Below are 11,191 nucleotides of genomic sequence, written 5' to 3' on the forward strand. Positions count from 1 at the left end.
ACATGTTATATCTATGCAATTGTTATAATAAATACATTTGTCGATAATTATGACAGTGGTATAAGTAAAGATTTCTTAAATTGTAACTAGTTACCTATTTTCATGATTCATTTTTCATGATATTAAATAATATTAGCATGAAATATAAATCATGAAATAAATTAATATTAATTTTGTTGAGTTATTGTTATTTCATTGTCGTAATTATCAAACATATTTAAATAGGGTTAACCGCACCCACATACATACATACACCCACACACATACACGTAAACAAATTTATATGTTAAATATGCAAATAATTATGAGAAAATGAAACGATAGGAAACGATCGGATCGTATGCGTAATCCCGTAACGAATGTACAAATCTTTTTGTGACTTAAGACAACCGATTTAGTCGATGTTTTTGTGTAATAGTAATAATAGTCGAAAAGGAAAATCTTGTCATTAACGCGCATACACGTACGTGTGAATGATCCTGCGATTCGGTGGGTGTTCGATGAAATAATAAAAATAAATTAAAAAAGAAAAAAAAAAAGAAAAAAAAAAAGAAAAAAAAATGAGATCAATTTTTATCGTCAATTCTCATAATCATCGAAAATAAAAGCAATATAAATAAATAAATAAATAAATGAAAAAAAAAAAATTAGCTCGTAACTAATGAGTCAATCTAAACTCGATCAATTAATACAAATTTCGATTAATCGGTTAATATTAATTTATGAAATAATTCATGAATTATCGTCATCGCATCGACACCACGTCGAATCGCTTAATTGTCTTCTAATCTAAAAACTTGAAACGTCCTTAAACGAAATTTACACATTCGACGATTCTTCCTTGTGGATAGTAAAATTGGAAAAAATTCATTTGTTTATTTCGAAATATCGATACACAAAAAGAAAAAGATAATAATTAAAACAGTGAATAATTAATAAAACATCTCGATCGAAGAGAGACGATTTAATTTTAAATAATATTCATCAAAAATGTCGATTATAAGAAAATGTTTTCATTGAATAAATTCGTCCGTTAGGAAGAAACGCGAAATTTCGATTGGACGTTTAAAAAATATCTTCTATGCGTGTAAGAATATGACACACACACACACAAATATACAAAACATACTTACGTATACACGCATATACGCACGTCAAGATAAAAAGAAATAAAAAAACAAATTAAGAAAAAAAAGTATTCTCTCGGACATGTAATCGTTGAATTAATAATCTAATCGTTGCTTCCCACTTTGATGTCAAGGACATTTCTAATACGCTCTTTTAAATCTCAAGAATATATGTGACAAGGTGATTGAAATAAAACAAAAAATGAAGAAAGATAAAGTAAATTAAAAAGAAAGAATGAAAGAAAGAAATAAATAAAGAGATTCTTCTTTCCTTTTGGTATTCACGGATCTCCTATACTATCGAATAAAAGCAATAAAAAAGAATACGCTGGTAAAAGTAAAATATCACTCTAATCCTCCTAAATACTCGTTGATATTTAATCGTCTAATAATAAGTAGTAGCAAAAACAGGAAGAAAAAAATAACGAGAAAAAAAATAAAGCAAATTCCGAAAATAGTTTTTGCTAATCTCTTTTTAATTGTAACACGTGAGTTTTTAGTGATAAGGATAAGGAAATGGAAGAAACAAAATTGATTAAGAACTTGCCTGAGAAAATGAGATGGTTTTGTGTAAAGAGTGATGTGAGAGAGAGAAAGAGAGAGAGAGAGAGAGTATATAAAAAGTGCCTACAACAATAAATTATCCCTAGCTTGTATAATGCGATTCAACGAGTACAGATAGTGTCAATTACCGGTAAAAAAAATATGAAAACGAATAGAATAAAGTAAAACAAGGAAAAAAAAGGAACGATAAATAAAAAAAGGAAAGAAAGAAATACTATGAATGAAAATAAAGCAATAAAAGCAATAAAAGCAATATAAATCGATTTATTTATTTATTTTTTAATAAATTTCTTAATAAATAAATATTTGAAACGAAGGAAAGAAAGAAAGAAAGAAATGCTATGAACGAAAATAAAGCAATAAAAGAAAAAAAAAATAAATAGATATTGGAATGATGGAAAGATGAATTTTATCGGAAAAAAAAAAGGAATACTATGAATGAAAATAAAGCAATAAAAAAAAAAAGCAAAGTAATTAATTAATAAATATTTGTCAATCGATTCGAAATTTAAAAGATATCAAATATAATTTTATGTAAGTCATAAATAACACTAGAATAAAAAAAGAAGAGAGAGAACGAAAAAAAGGGACAGAGAGAGAGAGAGAGAGAGAGAAAAACTATTAACAAAATGACACATTTGAGTGGTGACAATCTTGTCACTAAACTATTACTACTATTACCATTAATCATCGCTAATTACAAAGCGTATTGTTCTTGTCGTTATTATCTATTGCGGACATACAATTATGAGTCTGTCCTCAAGAAAAAGGTTATCGCGAACTAATTATCGAGGACAAATTTAAATCAACTAATCTTTCCTTGTAATATTGCAATTCCATAATTTAACTCCGTTTGCACTACGAAATCACTCTTCTTGCGTGATAAAACTATTTTTCTTTTGAACTCTCACAAAACAAAACAAATCAATATCATGAAGCAGTTTCATTACAAAAAATTTCATATGAGTTTTTATTCACAATACTGTTATGTAAAATTAAATAATACTATAATTGTGTACAAAAATATAAATAATAATAAACAAACATTTTGATATGACCGATGAAATTAAATCAGAAATTGGAGAAATAATTACAGTACAAAAGGGTTGAAATTAAAATGAAGCAAAAATACAAAGAATAAACAAAATTGTAAATATTCATATAGAAAAATATGAAAATTATATTTCATAATAATTATTTCTAATTTTTTTCAATTAAAATAGAATTTATTTCAATAGATTTTCGCGTAATTAAACAGTGTGTCCGCAAATAATAATAATTTTTCCAATGAGATGATTCGATGTAAAAGACACAAATTGTGAAATAATTTTAAGTAACAATTAATAAAGCTATTTAAAATTATTGCCGTCATTATCGAGACTCAAAATTTAACTTTTTATGTCTCGTAAAAAAAAAAAAAATAAAACGATCACGCGTTGAAGAAAATTTTGAAATAGGCTGACAACTGCTCGAAAAAAAAAAACAGAATAATTCATACGAATATAATTAAAAACTAAATAAAAGATTTAAACTCGTCCTCATTGATTGGTTCGACATAAAACCGGACCGCGATATTTGAAAAAGACCGATGTGATATTAAATAAAAAAAAAAAAAAAGAAACAAGGTGAACCTTAATATCATAATAACCTTAAACACCTTAAATGCATATTATAAATAATAACATGATCATTGCATTGTGATAAAAAAAAAATACAGAAAGAAATATAAAAAATGGAGGATATAAAAAGAAAAAAAGAAACAGAAACAGAGAAAGAGAGAGAGAGGGATAATGAATGAAAAAAATAGGGAAAAAGAAAAATGAAACAGGAAGGGTTTAAAGAAAACAGTGAAAAAAGGGATAGAAAGATGATTTATAAAAAAAAAAAAAAAGAAATAAAATAAAAATAAAAATAAAAAAAAACAAGTAAATAAATAAAAGAGAAGAAGAGGACCTGTAGATCCCAAAACGATGCACACCCCCTCCACTCGATGACTGATATTTGCAGGATATTGTTCCAATTGGATGTCCCAAGGAAGCCGGGGGTATTCAAAAGCAATAACGACGTAGACGAGAGCGCGTCCACGAGATTTGGCACGTGCGATCGAATAATTTATAAAGAGACGATTATAATAATAAAAATAACAAAAAAAACACACACACACAACATACACAAACACACACACACATAGTTTCATCTCAACTTTTTAATCCTACTCGATTTACATATACATAGATACATATATATTATATATATACATACATACATACATACATACATACGTGAAATACATATAAACAAGAAATAAATAAATAAATAAATATAAAAATTATAATATATATATACGCGAGTCCCCTCCTAGGCGGCGCTAATAAAGAAAAAAGAAAAAGAGTTTTGAAATAATAATTGAATCACGATTAAAAACGCCATAATCGAGAAATAAGAAACAGTTGCAATAATCGCCTGTAAGTTAATTAATATTAATTACGAAAGAAAGAAAGAGAATGATTGAGTGAAAAAAAAGAAGAATGTAAAAGAGTGTGAGTGTTATTAGGAAGCCTATTTAAAACAAAAATACAAAAAGAATAACATTTTAGTAATGTATTATTTAACAATAAGATTTAATATATTATATTAGATATAATATAATATAAATAACGTAAAAAAAACGGCTTTTATAAACAAGCAATATGTAATACAACAATGTAACTTGATGAGAAGATATTAGATTGGTAGTTACATTGATACACATATATATATATATAAATTTATTATATTAAATTATATAAATAAATAAATAAAAAATATTGAACCTTTCGAAAAACAAATGGAATAAAAGAAGAAGAAGAAGAAAAAAAAAGAATAAAGAAACAGATAAAAAGCGTATGTAAGTAGTAGAAAGAAACTAAAGAATACACGCGTATGAGAAATTGCGAAAGCGTGATTAGATTGGTAGAAAACGAATAATTTATAGTGTTGAAGAAAAATTAGAGGAAGAAGTGGAAAAAGAAAAAAAAAAAAAAGCAGAAAAGGAAAGAAAATAAAAGGGGGTGGGAAAGAGATAAACGAAGTAAAAAAAAAAAAATTAATAATAATAATAATAATAATAATAATAATAATAATAGTAATAATAATTAAAATAATAATAATAATAATAATATTAATAAATAAAAAGAAAAAAGAAAAAGAAGTCATTGCGAGGCATTCCATATTTTATAGCTTTTACTTAATTAAGGAGTGCAGTCAAAACCGCAAAATACGAAGTTAACTATATTTATAGAAAGATTGTATGTTGAGAGACACGGTATTACTGATTGAAATTATATCCAATAATAATTAAACAGTAAAGAGAGAGAGAGAGAGAGAGAGAGAGAGAGAGGGGGGGAGAGAAAGGGAGAGAAAGAGGAACGGCAAATAAAATTATAATAAATAAAAAATTTGGTTTCCTTAACGCGTAAAGCCAATTGTCGTGCGAATACATATACATAAAGTACGACCATGGTGTTAACACAAAATAGGAAAGAAAAATTAAATAAATCGTAATTTCGTAGGGCCGCAGGAAGATAACAAAAACACAAGAATAAATAAAGAAATTATATATAAGCTTAAATACATAAACACAAGTGTGTTTAAATTAAACAATTAACAAGTATTATTGTCGAATTGCGATTTACGATTAGTTTATCTATTGTTAATAATTATTATTACGATTACGATTATGATTATGATTATATATTATGATGATGATAATGATGATGATGATGATGATGATGATGATGATGATGATAATGATGGTGATGATGATAATGATGATGATGATGATGATGATGATGATAATAATAATAATGATGATAATGGTTATTATTATTATTATTTTTATTATTTCATATTATGATTATAACGATTATAATTATTATGTTTATGATGATGATGATGATTGTTATTATTATTATTATTATTATTATTATTATTATTATTATTATTAATCATCAAAGCGCGAAGAAGGGAAAAAGAAATCTTATTATTCCACAAATAACTTAACGAATAATTATAATTAAAAAAAAAAAAAAATAATAATAAAATTATACCTTGCATGATTACGTAGGGCTATTACTGCCGCTGAAGCAATAAAAAGAGCAATATACAATTAAAAAAAAAAAGATAACGATTAAAGGTACTAAAAGTAAATGATATTATTAATGAAAAAAACGTAGGTACATACACACAAACATACACACACACATACATACACAGAGACATAAATGATTACAAACGCGATTAACATTAATACAAATACACGTATATATGTATACACACATAAATACAACGAATATACGCACATAAGAAACAAAATAATAAAACACGTAACGAAAACGAGAGAAAAAGTTAACGTTGGTACCCTCGTACTACACACTTTTAACAACAACGTACATTTAACACGTACAGAGTATGTATGATCATTAAAAAGTTATTCTAATCGTAGTGCTAAACTGTATTTAGCATTTACGTAGACTATGTAAACACTAATTGCCTAGGTCGGTCGGCTTGGCAGGAGCTTTTATGGTCGAATTCATAAATGTTATTTCTATTATTATTCTAAATCCCATTTACAAATTATTCGATTTTGTTGTTGTTACAAATCAATAAAACTACCTTCGTCCAATATTCGATTAAATTCAAAGTAAATTCGACGATAAAAACATTCGGTCCGCCGATATTCGCCTATCGGGTAGTGATATAGAATTAAAATGTAGAAATTGCTATTACATTCCACTAAGATTTCTTCTAAAATAAGATCGATACTTTTAATCCTATCAAAATATAATATAAAACGATTTACACACGCGTACACATAAATATATATATATATATATATATATATTATATATTGGGGAAAAAAAAAACCATATAATTCGTTGATTGTGAAATCAATTTTATTTTCAACATATTTCTTTGTTTTATATATTTTTTTTCATAAAACTTGAAAATATCAGGTAGAGATCGTGAGGCAGATGAGATCCATGGTGGAATGTATATGGTATAATTAGAGCATGGTGTGAAAACGATAGTGGCGCTAGATGAATTAGCTTTAAGCTTCATTCTCTTCGCTAAACGAAGAGAAACATTATTATTATAAACGATATTTGCATACATTTATATTATTTGTAAAACTAGCGCTATATATAAAATACAAAACTCCAAATAATGTGCATTGAGACACACTTAAAAACAAGACAGAGAAAGAGAAAGAGAGAGAGAGAGAGAGAGAGAGAGAAAGGGGGAGAGAGAGGAAGAGAGAGGTAAAATGACGTTGAGACAAATACAAAGAAGAGTAAGAAAATTTTCAAAGTATAAAACAACAAATAACAATAATAATATCTAATGTCGAAGAAAAATAAGATAAATGAAGATTTTAAATAACGTTACAGGAACGAATGGGGGGGGAAAAAAAAAAAAAAGAAAAAAGCATAAAAATAATAATGTGACGGAAACGACGAATTAAAGTTAACCAAAAGAAGAAGAAGACATATACACACACACACATATAAACACACTCACACATACAAATTTTCTCCTATCTTTCTCCTTCACTCGATCGTAACGTTAAAGGATTGATAATAATAATAATAACACACATTTGAGAAAAAAAAACAATACTAAATAAACATATACATGGACACAACAAACACGTGGAGCAAAAACAATACAAGCAAAACTATTTACACACATTCGACGAAATAATAACAACAACACGGGTCTTAAAAGAAACAAAAAAACAAAAGCACCTTTACCCCCTTTTAAGCCTCCCCTCTCACCGTCCTCCTTTCCTTCCCTCTTAACTTATGATTTTGATTATTCAATAATTACTCTGTATCTGCTCTATAACGTCTCGTCTGTACTATAATCTTTCTATACATCATCGGGCCTTTTCCACCACTCAAAGCAACCAAAAAAAATCTAAATGATTAAATGACAAGAACAAAAAAAAAAGATAGAAAAAAAAATATGACGGGGGAAAAGAAAAGGAAGAAAAAAAAAAGGGATGACGATTATAAAACAAAAACGAAGACGAAGCAAAAAAAATAATGAAATAAAAAAATAACAAATGCTAAGAAGGATAAGAAAAGAGTATAGGATGGAAAATAATACACGAAACTAACTTTACCTATCCCGACACACATTGCTTCTCATGGGGGTTGGATACGGTAACGTTCTAATAACAAAAAAAAATGAAACGATGAAGTAAACGATGATTAAAAAAAAATAAAAAAATACGATTTAAAAGAAGATGAAGAAGAAGAAGAAGAAAAAAAAAACGTAAAAGAAAAAGAAAATAATGAAGAAGACAAAAAATGGAAGAAGAAACGTTAATTGAGCATTGTTATCTATGTAATACAACATAGGATGTTTTGTATTATATTTTCATAATAAATAGAAACGTAGAAAAAAAAAAAAAAGAACATATTAACCATAACACCATTATGTCATTTTATCACCGGTACCTTATCGACCTCTTTCAAATATAACCCTAAAAGTCATCGTCCACTTCCTTTTTTCTTTTTTCTATTCTATTATATACGTGCCGATAATTGACTAACGTAAATCAAATTTAGTCAAAAAGTAATTAAAAAAATTGGACAAAATTTAGCTTACAATTTATGATATACAATATATATAATAACGTGGTAATTATTATAATTGAAAATGATTTATAGTATAAATGTAATTGATTCCATTTTTTGTTTTTGTTTTTTTCTGTAATTATCGGTGCGTATTTATTTGAAATATACATGCAAGTATATTTCATTCTGCTTATTTTGTCATATGTTATTCATTATTTCATTATCTTGCCTTTTTTTTTTTAGTAATACATTGGAGAAATGAAACAATTGAGCTTATCTATTGTTGTTTTTTCGTCATTGCCTAATAGCAGTCGAAATAAATCGTTTATCGTCACACGGATTACAACCCAATGATTTGAAGGAAGAACTCGGTAAAAACGTAAAGTAAAAATAGCTTTATTGTTTGTTTGTTTGTTTGTTTGTTTATGTGTGTGTGTGTGTGTGTGTGTGTGTGTCTGTCTGGATAAGAGGGTGGTATAAGTGTTTGTGTGTGCGACCCTGCACATAAATTTGCGAGAATAGTTGATTTCGAAAGATAATGTCCACATTTTGCTTCGGTCTTATCACGAAACACGATCCTTTGGCACGAAGGGACGAAAGACGTGCGTGATCGAGTAAATAGAGGGTGGCTTGTGAAAGCAATCAAATATATATACAAGGTGTCACGAAAATACGTGGCTACATTTCTTAAATGGAATTCTCATACGTGGAGATGAAGAAAAATACCTTCTGTCAACATGAATCTGAAAGTGTTTAGTTTTGTGTTAGAAAACTTAGAAATATTATTTTAGTGTTGGTATATACTTCAAATTAAGCCAAATTATCTAAGAAAAAAGCAAATGTTTAATCAACTGAATTTATATTAATTTGATTTGAACATTTTTATTTTATTTGTTGTGATTATTTAAAAATATTTGTTTAATGATTTTTTTTAATAACGAAAATTACAATTATTATATATTACTTTTAATTTTATTTCATTTATAGACCTAAATTATTACTATGATTTGGTAGTTTTAATAATTGTATAATTTAAGAGAGAGATTTAATGAATTAATAATATTTTGCCAGATTAAAACCATCTGATATAGAATCAAATTATAGAAAACAAAATTTATATAATTTGTTTATCATTTTTTATACTTTTAGATCTCTCAAGTTATGATTATTTTATTTGTTGAAATTTAATTCAAAAATGGAGTACCTTTTTTGACAGTCATAAATATCGCAATCATAAAAATTCAACGAGACAAGAAGTTATGACCTGTATTCTACCAAGAAATAGACATTTTCAATATTTCATGTGATGAAAATATCAACAGAGTGTAACATAAATCGTAATAGAAGTATTACTCAGAACAAAGAAGACAAAAGAAACAAATTTAAGGGTAAGCTCATTCTCGAAGATAAACAAAATAAAACTGTGGTTCGTATAAATATAATTGAAGATTTATAATTTATAGAATATAATTGCTTCGTAAAAGAATCGAACATAAATTTAAAAACAATATTACAACAGTTAATAATTTATCCGATTCCAAGTTCTATAATCGTAACATTATTTCTCCATTTCCTTTAGTTAGTTTACTCTCAATTTATACATATATTAATATTTTATGCAAATACATATATTACCGTATACATAAAAAAAAAAAAAAAGGACGTTAAAAAGGAAACGAGTAATCTTCCATAATAATAACTTTGATAAAAATGGATACTATCGTCTTGTTTTTTTTTTTTTTTTTTTTTTTCGAACAAATGATAAAGTGAGGTACAAAAAAATTAACATTTAAATAGCTATCGTTTATCTAATTCCTTTCTACGCCCCTTGTATTTGATATATTCTGATGAGAAGACCTAAGGCAAATATATACATATACACACACAAACACACGCGCGCGCGCGCGTACGCACGCACACACGTAATCATATATAGACGTTAGACGAGAGTCAATAATTGGCTCGTCTTGCTTTGGCACGAACTCGAGTGCAATCCATAATTCTATAGAACTGGTCACGTATCGACTCTCTTCCATTATTATAGAGAAAAAGACATCGTTGTTCTTCTTCCTTCCAAACCCTTTCCTACAAACTAACAATGAAAATTACGTGCGTACGTAAGTCACGCTGACGTATCGATATTTTGTCGGTTTTTTACCAAAATTTCTGAAAATAAAATTGAAGATAAGGAATAACGGAATGATAAATTTCAATGATCGCAAAAATAATTTCCTAAATTGAATTTTGATGTATTCATTTTGTAAGGTTTTACCGTTCTGTAGATTATTTTTTAAACATTTCGTTGGAAAAAATATTTTGCCAAACGACGCAAAAAACAAAACTGTTCGAAATATATTTGAAAAGTTTCCATCTTTTTATTCTTTTCGAGAATCGTTTCTCTTCTCTTTTTTTTTGTCTAATTTTTTTCATCTCTCATTCGCATAATAAATATATTGTTCTTTCTTTTTTTTTTTTATTTATAATTAATTATATTATAGTTAAATTATGTAACGTCAATTGAAAGATAAAAACTTGTATTTCGTATCATCGGATAAAAGTAAAGAAAATAATACATTTAGCAAACGTCAATGTTGGAGTGTGCATTTAACTGTATTTAAACAAGAGAATATTTACGAACTTAGTGTTAAAAAAGAAAGGTGTCATTTGTAAGTAACGAATGTATTTATTTAAATATTTTTTCGTTCAATTGATTATTCTTATCCGAGTAGCCAAAAAAAGAACATTTTAACGTAAATGATACGTTTACAATTGACACCTGCGTTTCATTTATCTTTCTTCGTAAATGTGCGGTATCTAACATGGTAGAAAGATAATGTTCGAATAATTTCTTAAAAGAAATATATTTACTTAGATAAA

This window comes from Polistes canadensis, unplaced genomic scaffold, assembly GCF_001313835.1.
Source record: "Polistes canadensis isolate GaletaPanama2010 unplaced genomic scaffold, ASM131383v1 scaffold_5, whole genome shotgun sequence".
NCBI classification, from domain to species: domain Eukaryota; kingdom Metazoa; phylum Arthropoda; class Insecta; order Hymenoptera; family Vespidae; genus Polistes; species Polistes canadensis.